Source organism: Amblyomma americanum, chromosome 1, assembly GCF_052857255.1.
Source record: "Amblyomma americanum isolate KBUSLIRL-KWMA chromosome 1, ASM5285725v1, whole genome shotgun sequence".
Taxonomy (NCBI): Eukaryota; Metazoa; Arthropoda; class Arachnida; order Ixodida; family Ixodidae; genus Amblyomma; species Amblyomma americanum.
Genome location: NC_135497.1, coordinates 79041318 through 79055206, shown reverse-complemented (window position 1 = coordinate 79055206; position 13889 = coordinate 79041318). Strand labels below are relative to the sequence as shown.

The 13889-nt window shown below is 43.1% G+C and overlaps 1 long non-coding RNA gene and 1 pseudogene across 1 annotated transcript in view; both read left to right on the top strand.

The window, feature by feature from the left end:
* The window catches only part of LOC144113104 (uncharacterized), a 263457-nt gene that overhangs the window by 108761 nt on the left and 140807 nt on the right, over positions 1–13889 (top strand). The window lies entirely within an intron of this gene.
* Positions 7408–10456, top strand: LOC144113103 (uncharacterized; annotated as a pseudogene).

The following is a 13889-nucleotide window of genomic DNA, read 5'->3' as shown; positions in this document are numbered from 1 at the left end:
CAGTTTACAAGCAGCGTACTCACAAAAGAAGAAGTGAAAAAGGCTAAACGAGGAAGGGAAACAAAGCACATCATTGGCTTGTTTAGTGAGCCAGATGAAGACTTGTGCTCACTATGTTGAGTGGCTTGGTTCTTTAGATTTGCAATCCAAAGTTGTGAGTAGCCAGGAAGGGCCACAAAAAATAAAGACTCTCACGCTGTGGGCAATCACTGACAAGAGCCACGCAAGTCGGGTACTTCTCATGCCAGCATTTAAAATGGACTGTGCTTGGAGAATTGGCACCATGAAAAACAAAAATCTTCTCACTTCACCCTAGGTGACCAATGCGAGTCAAGTGCCTTGATAATTTCAGTCCAACAATTCTCCTGGCTGTTGGTGGAGTAGACACTTCCTTCTTACAGAAGCCACAGTGAAGACTGTCTATATATATATACACCTTACACTGACGTCAGTGAAGTGAAGTGAAATACCAGCTAATGTGGCTTGCATGGAGCATCGTTTCATTGTGGATGTGTGAGTGATATTTGGTCACTCGGTCACTCAAGCATCCAGCAGTCGCTCGCAGTATAAAACACAACTGTTCATGTGCGTTTTGATGTTTGTGAGTCAGCCGGGCCCTCCATAATCATGGTTGCTATTGCAATGAGCCTGCTGACATGGCGTCATCTGTAAGTTATGTGTACAATGAGTGCAGTGGTCTTTGTTGTACATGTTGCTGTATTCCACTTTACTGTGCTCATGCTACAAATGGAATCTTATGCTATAACGGTAGCCCTGCAATAGTTCCCACTGTAAGCGGTTCTCCTTTTGGATGCATATTTTAATAGTTGCCGACAAACAAATATAGGCTACCAGTTCTGCTTTCAAAATTTTCGTTAGGGCACTGAATAAATCGAATGATAATACCTCTCACTCATGTTTAAACATGCTTGAGATCTTTTTAATATTGGTGCACACCAAAAACATTTGGTTTGTGGGGTTTAACATCCCAAAGCAACTCAGGCTATGAGCGACCCCCCAAAACATTTATTTTCAGGTAGTTGATAACCCAGATGACCAAGAGGAAGCTTATGACAGAGGGGGACTTCAGGCAGCCAGATGCACAAGTCTAAGATTCTGGTCAAGCGGTGGACTTCAGCTAATGAGTTGCGCAAGAGGAAGTCCCAGAGCTAGATGTTGCCTGCTTTTTAGATTGTTCCTGTGGTGACGCCAGTTCTGAGTGAACTGTTGTGTGAAGTTCAACGTTAAAGACAATGTTGCAGTCTCAAAGCATAATATTCTGCTCGTGTTTTTAAAATCCCACAAAGCTTAAAATTTGCAGCACTTGTGGGTTTGGTTTAAATGATCAACTTGTTTTTAGCGTGAAAGCACTTATCCGGAGGTTCAGCTAGAGCCTAGCAGAATCGTCTCTTGCCGATTGTATGTCCGAGAAGCGCGAGTGCTCCATCCCCCCCACTGCGTGTTGATTGTCGTCTTCTGCATCGCACCAATCCGGCGGTTCTGACTCGAGCAAAATCGTCTCTTGCAGATTGTATGCCCGAGTAGCAAGATCGCTTCTCTCCGTGGCACCGCCCGCTCATTGTCGTCTTCTACACGGCACAAATCTGCGCTTTCGCACTGATTCAAATGTAGTAAATATTCTCTGCCATTTTTTAAAGGCCAATTTCCTGGCACATCAATGAATTTCCACTTCTTTTGACCGGAATGTTGTTTGTACATAGGTCATGTTGATTGAAGTTCAGACTTTCTGTGCTTTAAATGCAACTGCAACATGTTTTTCATCAGTCAACAATATATCGTTTTTTGTGCTTTTTGACATACCATCACAACTCAGAAAAGCACTAAAGGGATTCGACTTCTTGGACCTGACTGAGCTTCTTGAACCAAGCAACAGATGTTTCTGATGGAGAACTGTACCATAGTTTTGTGGCTTCAACAATTGCTGGTCATAGAATTAGTTCTGTGTTGAATGCAGATGCACCCCTTTTTCTTAAAATCAAGTGGCTCTGTAATTTGGCAAGTTCAGTTGTTTTTAAGCAAACTATCACTCATGCATAGAATGCAGAAAATGATTTTAGCCGTCTCGTGATTTGGCTAGAAGAAGCCTCACATGGTGCTCTTTCATGACATATTTGTTGATGCTGTAAATTCAATCTTGAGCACCATGGCCAAAAAAAACCTGCAAGGCCTTCTGCATTTGTTGCACAGTAGATTCAGTTGCCAGGGCACCAGTACAGGGTGTAATGCAGTTTAATGTCTATCACAGATGTAATTGGTGCCTTCAAAAGTCCAAAAGAGTTCTAAATTACAATGCTTAGTACAACAAACAGTACAGGGAAGAATGGAGATACAAATGATACAGGATATGCAAGGCGCTGTTGCTGGAGGGAAGCCTGTAAATGGGGTCCAAACTGTGTCGCTACTGGTCTGGTTGGGGCAATTTAAAGGAGTATAGACACCTAATTTTGGCAGCTTGTTTTCTTCTCTCCAGTGATACAGAAGACACTACTATGCATGAATCATGTGGTATTTGCCTACAGCTGTTGAGTGGAGGAAAACGAGAGCGTTGAGACGCCAACCGGACAGCTTTATTCCAGCCCAGCGAATGCTGGCATGAGCACGAGACGCACGCCAGCTGCCGCAAGCCTCACGCGGGCGCCCCCCCGCGCAGCCAAGCCAAGCCACGCAGACGGCCTAGCCACTACTATGCATGAATCATGTAATATTCGCCTACAGCTGCTGAATAATTTATGACTGAAATTTTCTGTTATGGTGCTTCGGTTTCAGTTTCAACAGCCGAATGATGGCTGTGACGTCAAAGTGTGGTTATATGTCATGTGAGGTAGATATAATCGTTGCTTCATCATTTTTAATACCCTTCCTCAAGAGCCGGAATGACAATGAATGTAGAAGCAGCAATTATATTCTAGTTTTTCATGCCCCACGTGGCCTATAGCCTCACATCAACATCACAGTCATCATTATGCTGTTGAAACCAACATCGAAACAGCATGAGAAAGAAATTCGATTGTAAGTTTTTAGTGGTTGTAGGAGAATACCATGCTGTAATCCATGTATAATAATGCCTTACGCATCATTACAAACAAGAAATCACGCACCCAAAAGTTAGGTGTTTGTACTCCGTTAATATAGTGTTGGGTTCATTCCCGACTACAGTCGTGCCCCGTTAATACGACCCTCGTTAATATAGACGACTCGAATTATGGACAGTTTTTCTAGAGACCAAACTTTTTCAGTGTATTTATGCCTCGTTAATATGGAAACTCACTGTCCGGACAACGGACGGGGTGAAAATGCGCGGAGCCCATTGGGACCCGTGTATTTTTCTCCCACTAATATGGACAGTGATGAGAACAAAATCCTGAGTACCTCTACCAAATGTTCCACCCCTTATAATTTGAGTGCAGAACACCAGTGAAAGGTAGGTGAATGTGCAAATGCCTTAGTAATTGCCTTTCTGTGTGTGCATGGTTTCATGCTTTGCAGTGGTTAGGTGTGAGGTCGACGCACCTTACCATTTGCCACATTGGATGACTGTTTCCAAAAAAGAATTATCTGTATGCTCCTTGAAAACCACATTCAGCAGTTGTTAGCCAAGTGAGTGCAGAGTTTTTTGGATGTGAACAGTCGCGGTAGGAGATACTTCATCACATCAACAGGCACTATCATCCATCTCATAGAACACTAGGTGCTTCAAACGTGCTTCAACCTAAACCGTTTGATTTTCAAAATAATGGCGACCAGAATAATGCACCTGAGCTGCTAAGATTGCATTTTCACTTTACTGCCTGCCACTGTGCTTAGAAGGAGTCTGTAATCAGGAAACGATTTTTCAAAATATATTTTTTGTTTTTATTCATGATTCATGAGTGTAGACTCTTTTGCTTGGGAACCAAAGTGTCCACATTAACGAGGCACGACTGTGTATGCAGTGCACCTTGCTTGGGGTTGCAAGGTAGTTCATGGAACTGTGGTTAAATGACACCAGCTGCAAGTTTTATATGGGACCACAGGAAGGTGTTCTCAAGAGTAATGGCAATCACTCCTCCAGCTGATGTGAAAAGGATACCAATGCCAACAAGAGAGAAAATTTTGGATGGCAAACAAATGGGAGAATATGCTTCTGCATTATATTTTGCCATTTTTAGAGGGTATTGCTGATCGTTAATGTGTACAGCATTGGGCATGCCTTGTGAAAGCATATGCATATGGTGCTGCAGAAAGAAATTACACCGTCACAATTTACACTGTATGAAGAGCTGGCACACGAGTTTAATATCTGAGCTGAGCTCTATATGGCAAAAGTTGCGTGAGCTTTAACATGCACCAACTCATATTTGGAAGATCCCGGCCGCGGCGGTCGAATTTCGGTGGAGGTGAAATTCTATGGCCCGTGTACTGTGCGATGTCAGTGCACGTTAAAGAACCCCAGGTGGTCGAAATTTCCGGAGCCCTTCACTACGGTGTCTCTCATAGCCTGAGTCGCTTTGGGACGTTAAAACCTCATAAACCAAACCAAACCATCATATTGGGAAGAGTATGTACCACAGGGGCCCTCTTTGGGAGCGTACTTTGTGTTTTAATATAAAGTGGGCAACAGTAAGCTAAAGAAGGCAGTGAATGCTGCGAATTGGGTCCCGCTACAAATCTGTCGTACACTTCAAATGGAGGAAACTGTTGAAGTTTTATTGGCTACAGCTGCTGAATCGAAGAGTTCCTGGTTACTGCAACCCACTGGATGCCAAGTAAACACAGAAAACCCTTGAAGTGGTCGGACATGTTCATTTGTTTGGAAGGGGTATTCCATCTAGACTGTATCAAGCTGGCTGCCGAAAGGTGCAAGTGAATTTGCAGTGTGCATTATCTCTGAATGCTCAAGGGAGGTGTTGTTTTCACTGTAAGCTAGTGCGCTGCAGGAAAAGAACCAATAATTCTATAGTGCAACTTGTGGACGGTACATATGCAGAGAGTATAGGCAGAAACCAGTCGGAGACTTTTGCTATTGTTAAGCCCTTGAAGTGCAAACCATTGAAGCACATTCTGGGGACAGTGCTACACATGTTAAAGGTTTTAGAGAAACCATTAATATGTTGCTTTGAATTCCAGCTGGAAACATCCTGACTGTCTGTGTGCTTGTAAAGACTAAAAAAAATACCTATATCTCACCAGTACCATGCTCCTTTAGTATGTAGCCTATATTATAGGAAGTAGCATTTATATGTCTGGCTATATCACTTGCTAGAAAAATTGGTTCTCAGTTAAGTTTTCAACTGTTTTATTTACTGTACCCCGATTGCAAAAAAGTTCCTGTCACTGCATAAAAGGTAGGCACATGCTGGACATATCCCGTGCGCAAATTTGCTGCTGGGTTTCTGCTGGGATCCTACTGGTTTATTAGCACATTTCCAGTAGCTGCTGAAACCAGTTGGTGCGATAGCCATTATCTTGAATATAGAATCGAAACATTTTTTAATTTTGTTTAGATAAATCAATTTGTACGATATATCCTTTAATTTTCGAACCTTTCTGAAAAATTAAAAACCAATAGTAACTTCCCAAATGTTAAGCACGCACTAAAAAAGAGCAAAAAACACTTGAAACCTACGGTAAAAAAAAATAATCCTGCAGGAGCACGCAAATCTGCCTGTAGTAGGAACACAAGTACAACTTTAAACCCCACCTGAAAAGTTGCAACTAGCAACAGTGAAGCCCTATAATATACATACAACATGCATGTGTAACTCATACTCACATTCTAATACCATATGGGCTCATGCTTATATATATCCCCCCCGCCTCAATATGGGTTTCCCACAGGTGTTAGTGGGGAATGGTTAATAAGCAAAGCTCTCTCATTAAATTTTGGCACCTTATTAAATTTTTAGCGTTCACGGTCAAATAGATTTAGCTGCAAGTTCCTGTTAGCTGAAGGATGTTATGCAATGCAAACAAAGGAAAGAGCTCTCCAAGCAGAACAGCAAAAAGTCCTTGTGCTGGAGCCAGTACAACCAGCAGGAAACCAGCAGGTTTCCTGCTGGTTGCAGCAGAACCAGTACAAACCAGTAGGTTCCCATCAACAAATTTTCACCTATTTAGTGTCCCTAGATTAATTCAGGTTTAGCCTTTTTAACCCTCTCTGGGCCTGCTTGTTTGTACCATTAACTTTTTTTTTCACCATAATAGTTAAGACATTAACAGGGGTGGAAGTGCTGCGCCAATTGCGCCATTCTGTGCCAATTTGATCTCCTGCGCCAAGCTGCGCCTAAACGGCAATTTACTCCCACTGCAAGTATACAGAGCCAAATTTAGCCGAGTGTTAATGTCGGCTGGGCAACACTGGGTGCTCCCTACGAAACGGACGCAACCGCATTGGCATCGACAGTTGGGTTCGCTCGGTTCCATTACAGAGCACTGTAGTTCCATGGAGGGAGGAAAATTTTTCCTCTAAGCTCAGTTCGCTGGTGTCCATGCACGTGGCGGCCGGCACGGCAGTCACGAGAGGCTTGCACAAGCATGAGTAAAAGAAAGTACTTTTAACTATTATCTGGTAATATAGTTTGTGTGTGGGCGGTATTGTGAACTTACCTCACTTAGCAAGCTGTATTTATTGTGCGGACAACGAGACGTTCACTCGCATCATTTGTGCGCTTTTTTCAGTAATTTAGAACTCCAGAAAGAGATGCGGAGATTTCGCGATCCCCGCGGGATGGTATGATGCCGCGTTCGCAGCTCTAAGCAATAAGCGCGCAACGATACAATCGCAGAGCCAGCAGTCCGGAGCCAGTGGAAATAAACGACGTCCTGGCGATAGGCCCGGCTGACTAGCGGCAAACCGAACTACCAGAGGTTCGGTTGTTTTGGATTCCGGACACCTTGTATTGGAACGCAACCGCCAGCGCGAGTGGGCTGGGTAAACAGCGCGCGAATAGAATTTTCTTTACCGGAACTAATTTAACAAACGAATTACGAACTTCTTACACGTGGAGCTGCTAAGGGATGGGCACCGGGCTTACTACCCGTCGTGCTCGCATTTAGCACGCAGCAGTGATGACATTGCTTTGGCTTGTCCTGGCCAGCTGCGTGGTTACATCTTCACAGCGGCGCGGCCGGCGACCCCACGCTGCTCTCACCTTTCACAGCCGCACACGGCAAAGCGTTCGCTCCGATCTTCCACTGCGTGCACCCGCGTGCACTCTGTTGCATTTTTTTCATATATGCTTGTGTAATAAATTCCGGGTGCGCATTTTCGCGAGGGCGCAAATTATGCGAGTGAATAGGGTAAGTTAGGCCCCTCCTTGGTCCTGACATAGTATATTCGAGATTCTGCTGCACTCTTTTGGTGGTTTGATTGTGGCTATTAAAAAGTTATGCAGAACTGAAAGGCTTTAAAGTTTACCAAGCAAGTCCTGTCGCTCGAATTCTCGGCGCAGTGTTATGTGACAATCGGGCGAACAGTGCAGGTCCTTTTTCTTTATAGTTCTCACTGGAATAATGCAATTAAGTGGATTGAGTGGGACAAATTTTGGTATCAAACCTATTTGTATACTTGTTTCTGTGCTGAGCGAACTGACACTTGTTGCTGGTTTTGTTTGAAGACAGTTTTTGATTCGTGGCTTTTTTTTTTCTTTTGTCTAGAGCGGTGCACTAAGCTAAACACCGATGTGTTAAGGAAAAAGGACTCCAATGGAGATTTAATATCACTCTGGTGTCGACCAACTTCTAAGGACAGCGATGCCTTTTGTACGCTTTGCTGCACCACTGTGCATTGTGGGCAACATGGCACTGCAGCGGTATACCGCCATGCGAGCTCTCAGAAGCACATCGCACAAGCGAAAAGAAATCACAATGCAGAAGGTGTTCTTACCAAGAGTTCAAAGGTTCAAAGCACTCTGGACCAACACAGTGCGACTGCAACGTCACTTCAAGAGGTCACAAGAGCAGAAACTCTTTTTGCCCTCTCCGTGGTAGCAAACAACATCCCCTACACATATGGAGACGCAGCAACAGCGACATACCGTCACATGTTTCCGGATTCAGAAACAGCGAAAGGCTTCCAGTGTGGACGCAAGAAACTTTCGTACATTATTTCTGATGGCCTGGGGCCATATTTCAAGGCAAAAGTAATCCAAGAGCTTGACATGCCCGACACATTCTATACCATCATGATTGATGAGTCCCCAATCCCTGAGGCCAAGGTGCAGCAGCTGGACGTGCTTGTCCGCTACTACTCTACCAGCACTGAGAATGTTGTGGTGGAGCATCTCCAGTCCTTCCATTTGGGCCATGCGACCGCTGATCAGCTGTTTTCCTGCATTGAGGATGCCCTCAGTGACGTTCGCAAGAAGAACATGGTATGTTTTTACAGTGATGGCCCTAACGTAATGAAAAGCCTTAAGCGAAGGCTAAAGAAGGAAGTGAGCCCAGACATGGTTGACATCGGTGAATGCGGCCTCCACAAAGTTCACAACGCTTTTGCTGCTGGGCTGGATATGTTCTGTGCAGAAGTGGAGTCTCTTGCAACTGATGTCCACTACTACTTCAAGTTTGCCACAAGGCACGCGGACATGAAGGAGCTGCTGAGTGATCTAGGACTGCCCCAACTAGAGTTTTTGCGGCACGTTAACAGCAGATGGCTGACACTGCTTCCTAGTGTCGAGCGGATACTAAAGTCATTTGATGCCCTCAAGGCATTCTTCTCCAAATCTGGACAGCCAAGGTGCTCATCTATGAGGCACGGTCGTCTGTCATCTGCGTTTTGTGACAAAACACTGCGAGCAAAGTTATTTTTCCTTCAAAACGCTGCTCAGATATTTGACAGATTTCAAACGCTCTTCCAAAGCAAGGACCCTCTCCTGCATGTTTTCTATGATGAGATGTTGGTTCTCGTGAAACAGGTCCTTGGGAGGTTTCTGCGCCAAGAGTCATTTGCAGGTGCTACTGGCTCACAACTGAAAGAACTTGATGTAGAGTCCTCTGAAAATTGGAAGGCAAAACCTGAAATTGGCCTCGACACGGAGCAGTCAATGAAACTGTGGAATCCTACTGAGAAGAAGGCATTTTACATCAAGGCAAGAGCCTTTTACATAGCTTGTGCAAAGTACCTGATCACGAGGCTGCCACTGGACAACAAGCTGTTGTTTTATTTAAGGTTTTTAAACCCAGACACAAAAGGGAATTCTTTCACATCGTCACTGCGCTATGTGGCTAACGCACTGCCTCAGGTCATTCCACCCTGCGATGTGTCATCCCTCACTGATGAGTGGAATTCGCTTATGTGCGAAACCAGTGACTGGGAGCTGTCTCCTAATGTGGTCACCCATTGGTCAAGTGTGTTTGCATTACAGACACCTGCTGGTCAGGCTAAGTATCCAAGGATTACTAAGCTTGTCAAAGCAGCCCTTTCATTACCTCACGGAAATGCCGATTGTGAACGAGGATTTAGTGAGAACAAACAAGCACTCCACCATCGAAGTACTTTGTCCATAACAAGCATTTCCAGCCTTCGTCAAACCAAGGCGTTCATGAAGCGGTACAGTGGAGATGCTACAAAGGTGTCTTTGACCAGGGACATTCTCAGGAATGTCGAAAGACAGCAACGTCCCAGAAGCGAAAGCATGAGGAGGAGGAGCCAACAGAAGTATGTGAGCGAAAGAAGCTGATGGACGAGAAGTCTAGCCTCCAGCAGCGACTGTCATCTCTCAAAGCTCTACTTGCAAGTGCACAAGAGCTTATAAGCAAAGGTGTGGCTGACAGGGACATGGACAAAGTAGAGAGTGGCAATATTTTGCTGTGTGATGTGAACTCTAAACTGCCTTCTTTGATAGAACGAATCAAAACGGTTGACTCAGCTCTTCAGTCTATGAAGGCCAACTGAATCTTCATGTGATGTTTTTGTGCAAACCCCATTACAGAGATCTCTTCATGTTCCTAATGTTAATTGGCAAGGTCTTTGCCTTTTATATGGCAGTAGCTAGTTCTAGTCCACTTTGCTTCTCCAGTCTATGAAGGCCAACTGAATCTTCGTTATGTGATGTTTTTGTGCAAACCGATTACAGAGCTCTTTTCATGTTTCTAATGTTAATCGGCAAGGTCTTTGCATTTTATATGGCAGTAGCTAGTTCTAGTCCACTTTGCTTCTAGTCATTATATTTGCTGCAAGCCAGTTACCACCTTTGATGCAATTTTTACTTGCTTTCTCTTATACATTCAGTAGTAAACTAGTCTGAAATAGTTAACCTTAATTGTCACAGCTAATTATTGTCATTGTCATATATGGGGTGGTTTTGCACTGAAGTGCTCTGGGTTTGTTGACACAAATAAAACTGTCGCCATTATGTTGTTGTTTTCTCTTTTTCTGAACTGAAATTAATAACATCTAATGTACTGCTGCTACTGTTTGTTGTAGCTGCCACATGTCTATTTTTTTTTCATGAACTGTAGCAAATATCATTAGAACAATTGCAGTCCTTTTCATGAATTCTGGCCTGTGGGATCCGTGATCAATATTTATGCAATTCTTGGTCCAGTTGCAAACAAAATTGCTCTCAGTCGCATTTAAATGTCGCCATTCTGCTCCAGAGTGCTCCAAAATAGCCTAAAAATTGCTCCAAACTTGCTCCAAAATGGGACTTTTGCTGCTCCAAAGCTGCTCCAAAATAAGACTTTTGCTGCTCCCATGCCTGCTCCAAAAAGTTGGAGCCTGCTTCCACCCCTGCATTAAGAAATCCACTTAGCTAGTTTTACAATGCAATTTATGTAAAGATTTTGTAGAAAGCATAATAAAGGGCTCAAATTTTATAATTGAAGTAAAAATTAGATGAGTGCTGTCGTGATCCTGAAATCATATTTTTGATATACTTTTAGTAACACTAGAAACTATGAAAAATTTATGGTAATGAGATGATTATCTGTTCATGTAGCTGAGTAAAAAAATTGGCAGCTAAGCTCATTATTTTTTGGTTTTTCTGCAGTTAGCACCTAACAGGAAAAAAATAAAGCTTGTGATGTGAGCAATACAAAATTTGTTTATGGTTTATGGGGGTTTAACGTCCCAAAGCTACTTGGTCTATGAGGGACACCGTAGTGAAGGGCTCCAGAAATTCCGACCACCTGAGGTTCTTTAACATGCACTGACATCGCACAATACAGGGGCCTTTAGAATTTAACCACCATCGAAATTCGAGTGCTGCGGCCGGGATAGAACCCGCGTATTTTGGGTCAGCAGCCGAGCACCATAACCACTGAGCCACCGTAGTGGCCCAATACCAAATTCATTAGGAACAACCAAGCGCTTGCTAGCTGTGGCACACTTGTAGTGAAATCTGAATTCATTGAGCATACATACGCAGCATCCAGACAGGAACAGGCACCAAATCATAGTACAAGGGTAATTTTGGCTTTCCTTGCATATTACGGATGAATGATAGGTGTTCATGAGCTTCGGTTGTAAATTTAATTGCAGTTTCAGCTTTCTTATATAGCCTTATTGTTCTAGTTAGGCATTATTTGTATATGTGGCAAATTGTATGCATTTTGTATGTAATGCTCATGAAACTTTTCGGGACATTAAACCCACTAAGCAGATGGAAATAGGAAATATTCCAGCTCTCGGAAACAGCTTTACTTTAACTTTAGTACTGCCACTAACTGACTGCAGTTCATTCGAAGGTTGATTAACTGGAAGTATGATTTCCCAGTTGGACTCATTTGGTTTCCCCTGAACCAAGTGAAAGTAAGGTGTGCTAGCTGGCTCAAATTGGCGAGTGAATTGAACTCAATTGTTTTCAACCCTGACTCAATTGTCACCAATTGGAGGTAATGATTTCCCAATTGGTTCAAACTGGGTCCAGTTCATTCCACTTGGCAAGTCCAATAGACCTCTCTTTGGTGTAAACAGTGTGACGTCAAAAAGGTGTGGCCTGCTGGGGAAAATCTTTTGGTTCTGAACTGGTTTTTCTGGCTTAGAGCACTCAACCGCCGCCTTTGTTCCTGATTCAAGACGCCTTGTAGCCTTTCTTCTCCTGGTGAGGGCCTCTTAGTACTCAATACTCAGCCATAGCCAATCCAACTGAGCCCAATTCATTTCAGTTAGATTCAATTGGTTTCTCCTTTTACTCAGCCGTTAGCAGTTGGATGTACGGATTTCCCAGTTGGTTCCAGTTGATCCCTATTGGCAAAGCCAATTGGAGTCAATTATTTTTTTTACTGTGTCTCGCCCTAGCCCTCCTAAAGAAAGGACTTCCACGAGTGCTACCAGAGCCCTACTATATGGCGTAAAAGTAAACCACTTGGGCTCAAAGCCTGTACACCACTTGCTCTGTCACTAACAGCCCCTATTGAAGCCAAGAGTCAAATTCGCTAAATTGAGGAGGACCCAAGGCAAGGCTGGTAGCTGACGCAAGGCTGGAAGCTGACCCAAGGCTGGAAGCTGACGCAAGACAGGTAAGTGACAGCAGCTGAAAACTGAAAAAAAGGAAAACAAAAGCAGGCAGAAAAGAACTGCAGTAAGATGACACAAGAAAAACAAGCACTTAAAAATCATGTGGTAAAGAACGTTAGTGCAGAGAAATATTAAGTTAACCAGAAAGCAGTGCAGTAGCACATACAAGAAGCCTAGAGTGAGAGAGAGACACAAATACGTGTGAAGAGAACATATGAAAGGAATACAATAGAGAAACCATCAACAAAAGAGTCACGTAGACGTCACAGGAAGGAGAGCTAGGCGAGAAGCTACTAGTAAATGAGATGGAAGATAAAAAAAAGAACTATGTAATTGCTCTATTACGCAAGACAGGGCCTAATTGTGAATGTGCTGTTGTCAAGAACGTGTGCACTTTTGCTTTAAATTTTAATAAACATGGGATGACTTAAGGGTATGCATTATTTGTCATTACTCAGCAGCAGCACTGCTAGCTTAACAATATTTGCTCTTCTGAAATCTGCGCATAAAAAGTTACATATCTGCACCAAGTCTGGTGCAGATAACGATAACAGTTAATCTCGTCTTGCGATGAACAAACAGACCTCCAGCTGCTTTACTTTCAATGTGCAAAGTATATGATATCTACTCTACACTGCTTGCTTCTACAAAGACATTAGTCTGCCATTGTGGCTTACTTTTTCTTATTTGCTTACTTCTCTATGAAATTCAGAATTTGAGTTGCACAGTACCAAAAAAGGCCACATCAACAACTACATTGAAAAGTCCTATATAGCACATTTTGCAGAACGTTTTTACCGTCCTGTTAGTCAACATGATAGAATTCGAAGTACTCCGATAGATTCAAGTACAGCATGCTTGATGGTGCAGTTACACCATGATTAGTGCCTTTGCTCAGCAGTGTTCAAGATGCAAAAAGTGCCTCAAGTTAGCAAAAACCAGGGTGATACTGGCTACAGGCTGACTTGCATTAAAAATCATTTCTTCAAAAAGTCTGAAAGAAAATCTGCAGAGTGCAGCAGGTTACGTTTAGATATTTTTTTACGATACTCTGAAGGCCAGAAAAAAAATGTGCTAACAGCAGAAAAAATTTTACACTTTCTTTTAAACAGGTAAACAATACATTCATTCCTGGCCTTATCAAACGACCGCACAACCTGGGGAAAAAGCAACACAGGTGAAAATTTCTTGCTGGGAATCCACTGGTTCCAGTAGCACTGGTTTGTAGTACATTCCCAGTAGCTGCTGGCATCAATAGGTGCTGGAATCATAGCTTCCATGTTAGCACGGAAACTTTACAATTCTGTTTGGATAAAGCATTCGTATCATCTACGTTTGTTTTCTAACCTTTCTGAAATGTCAAAAATGAATGTTAAAGTAACTTCCTAAACATTAAGCACATGCAAAAAATAGGAGAAAACACTCACAA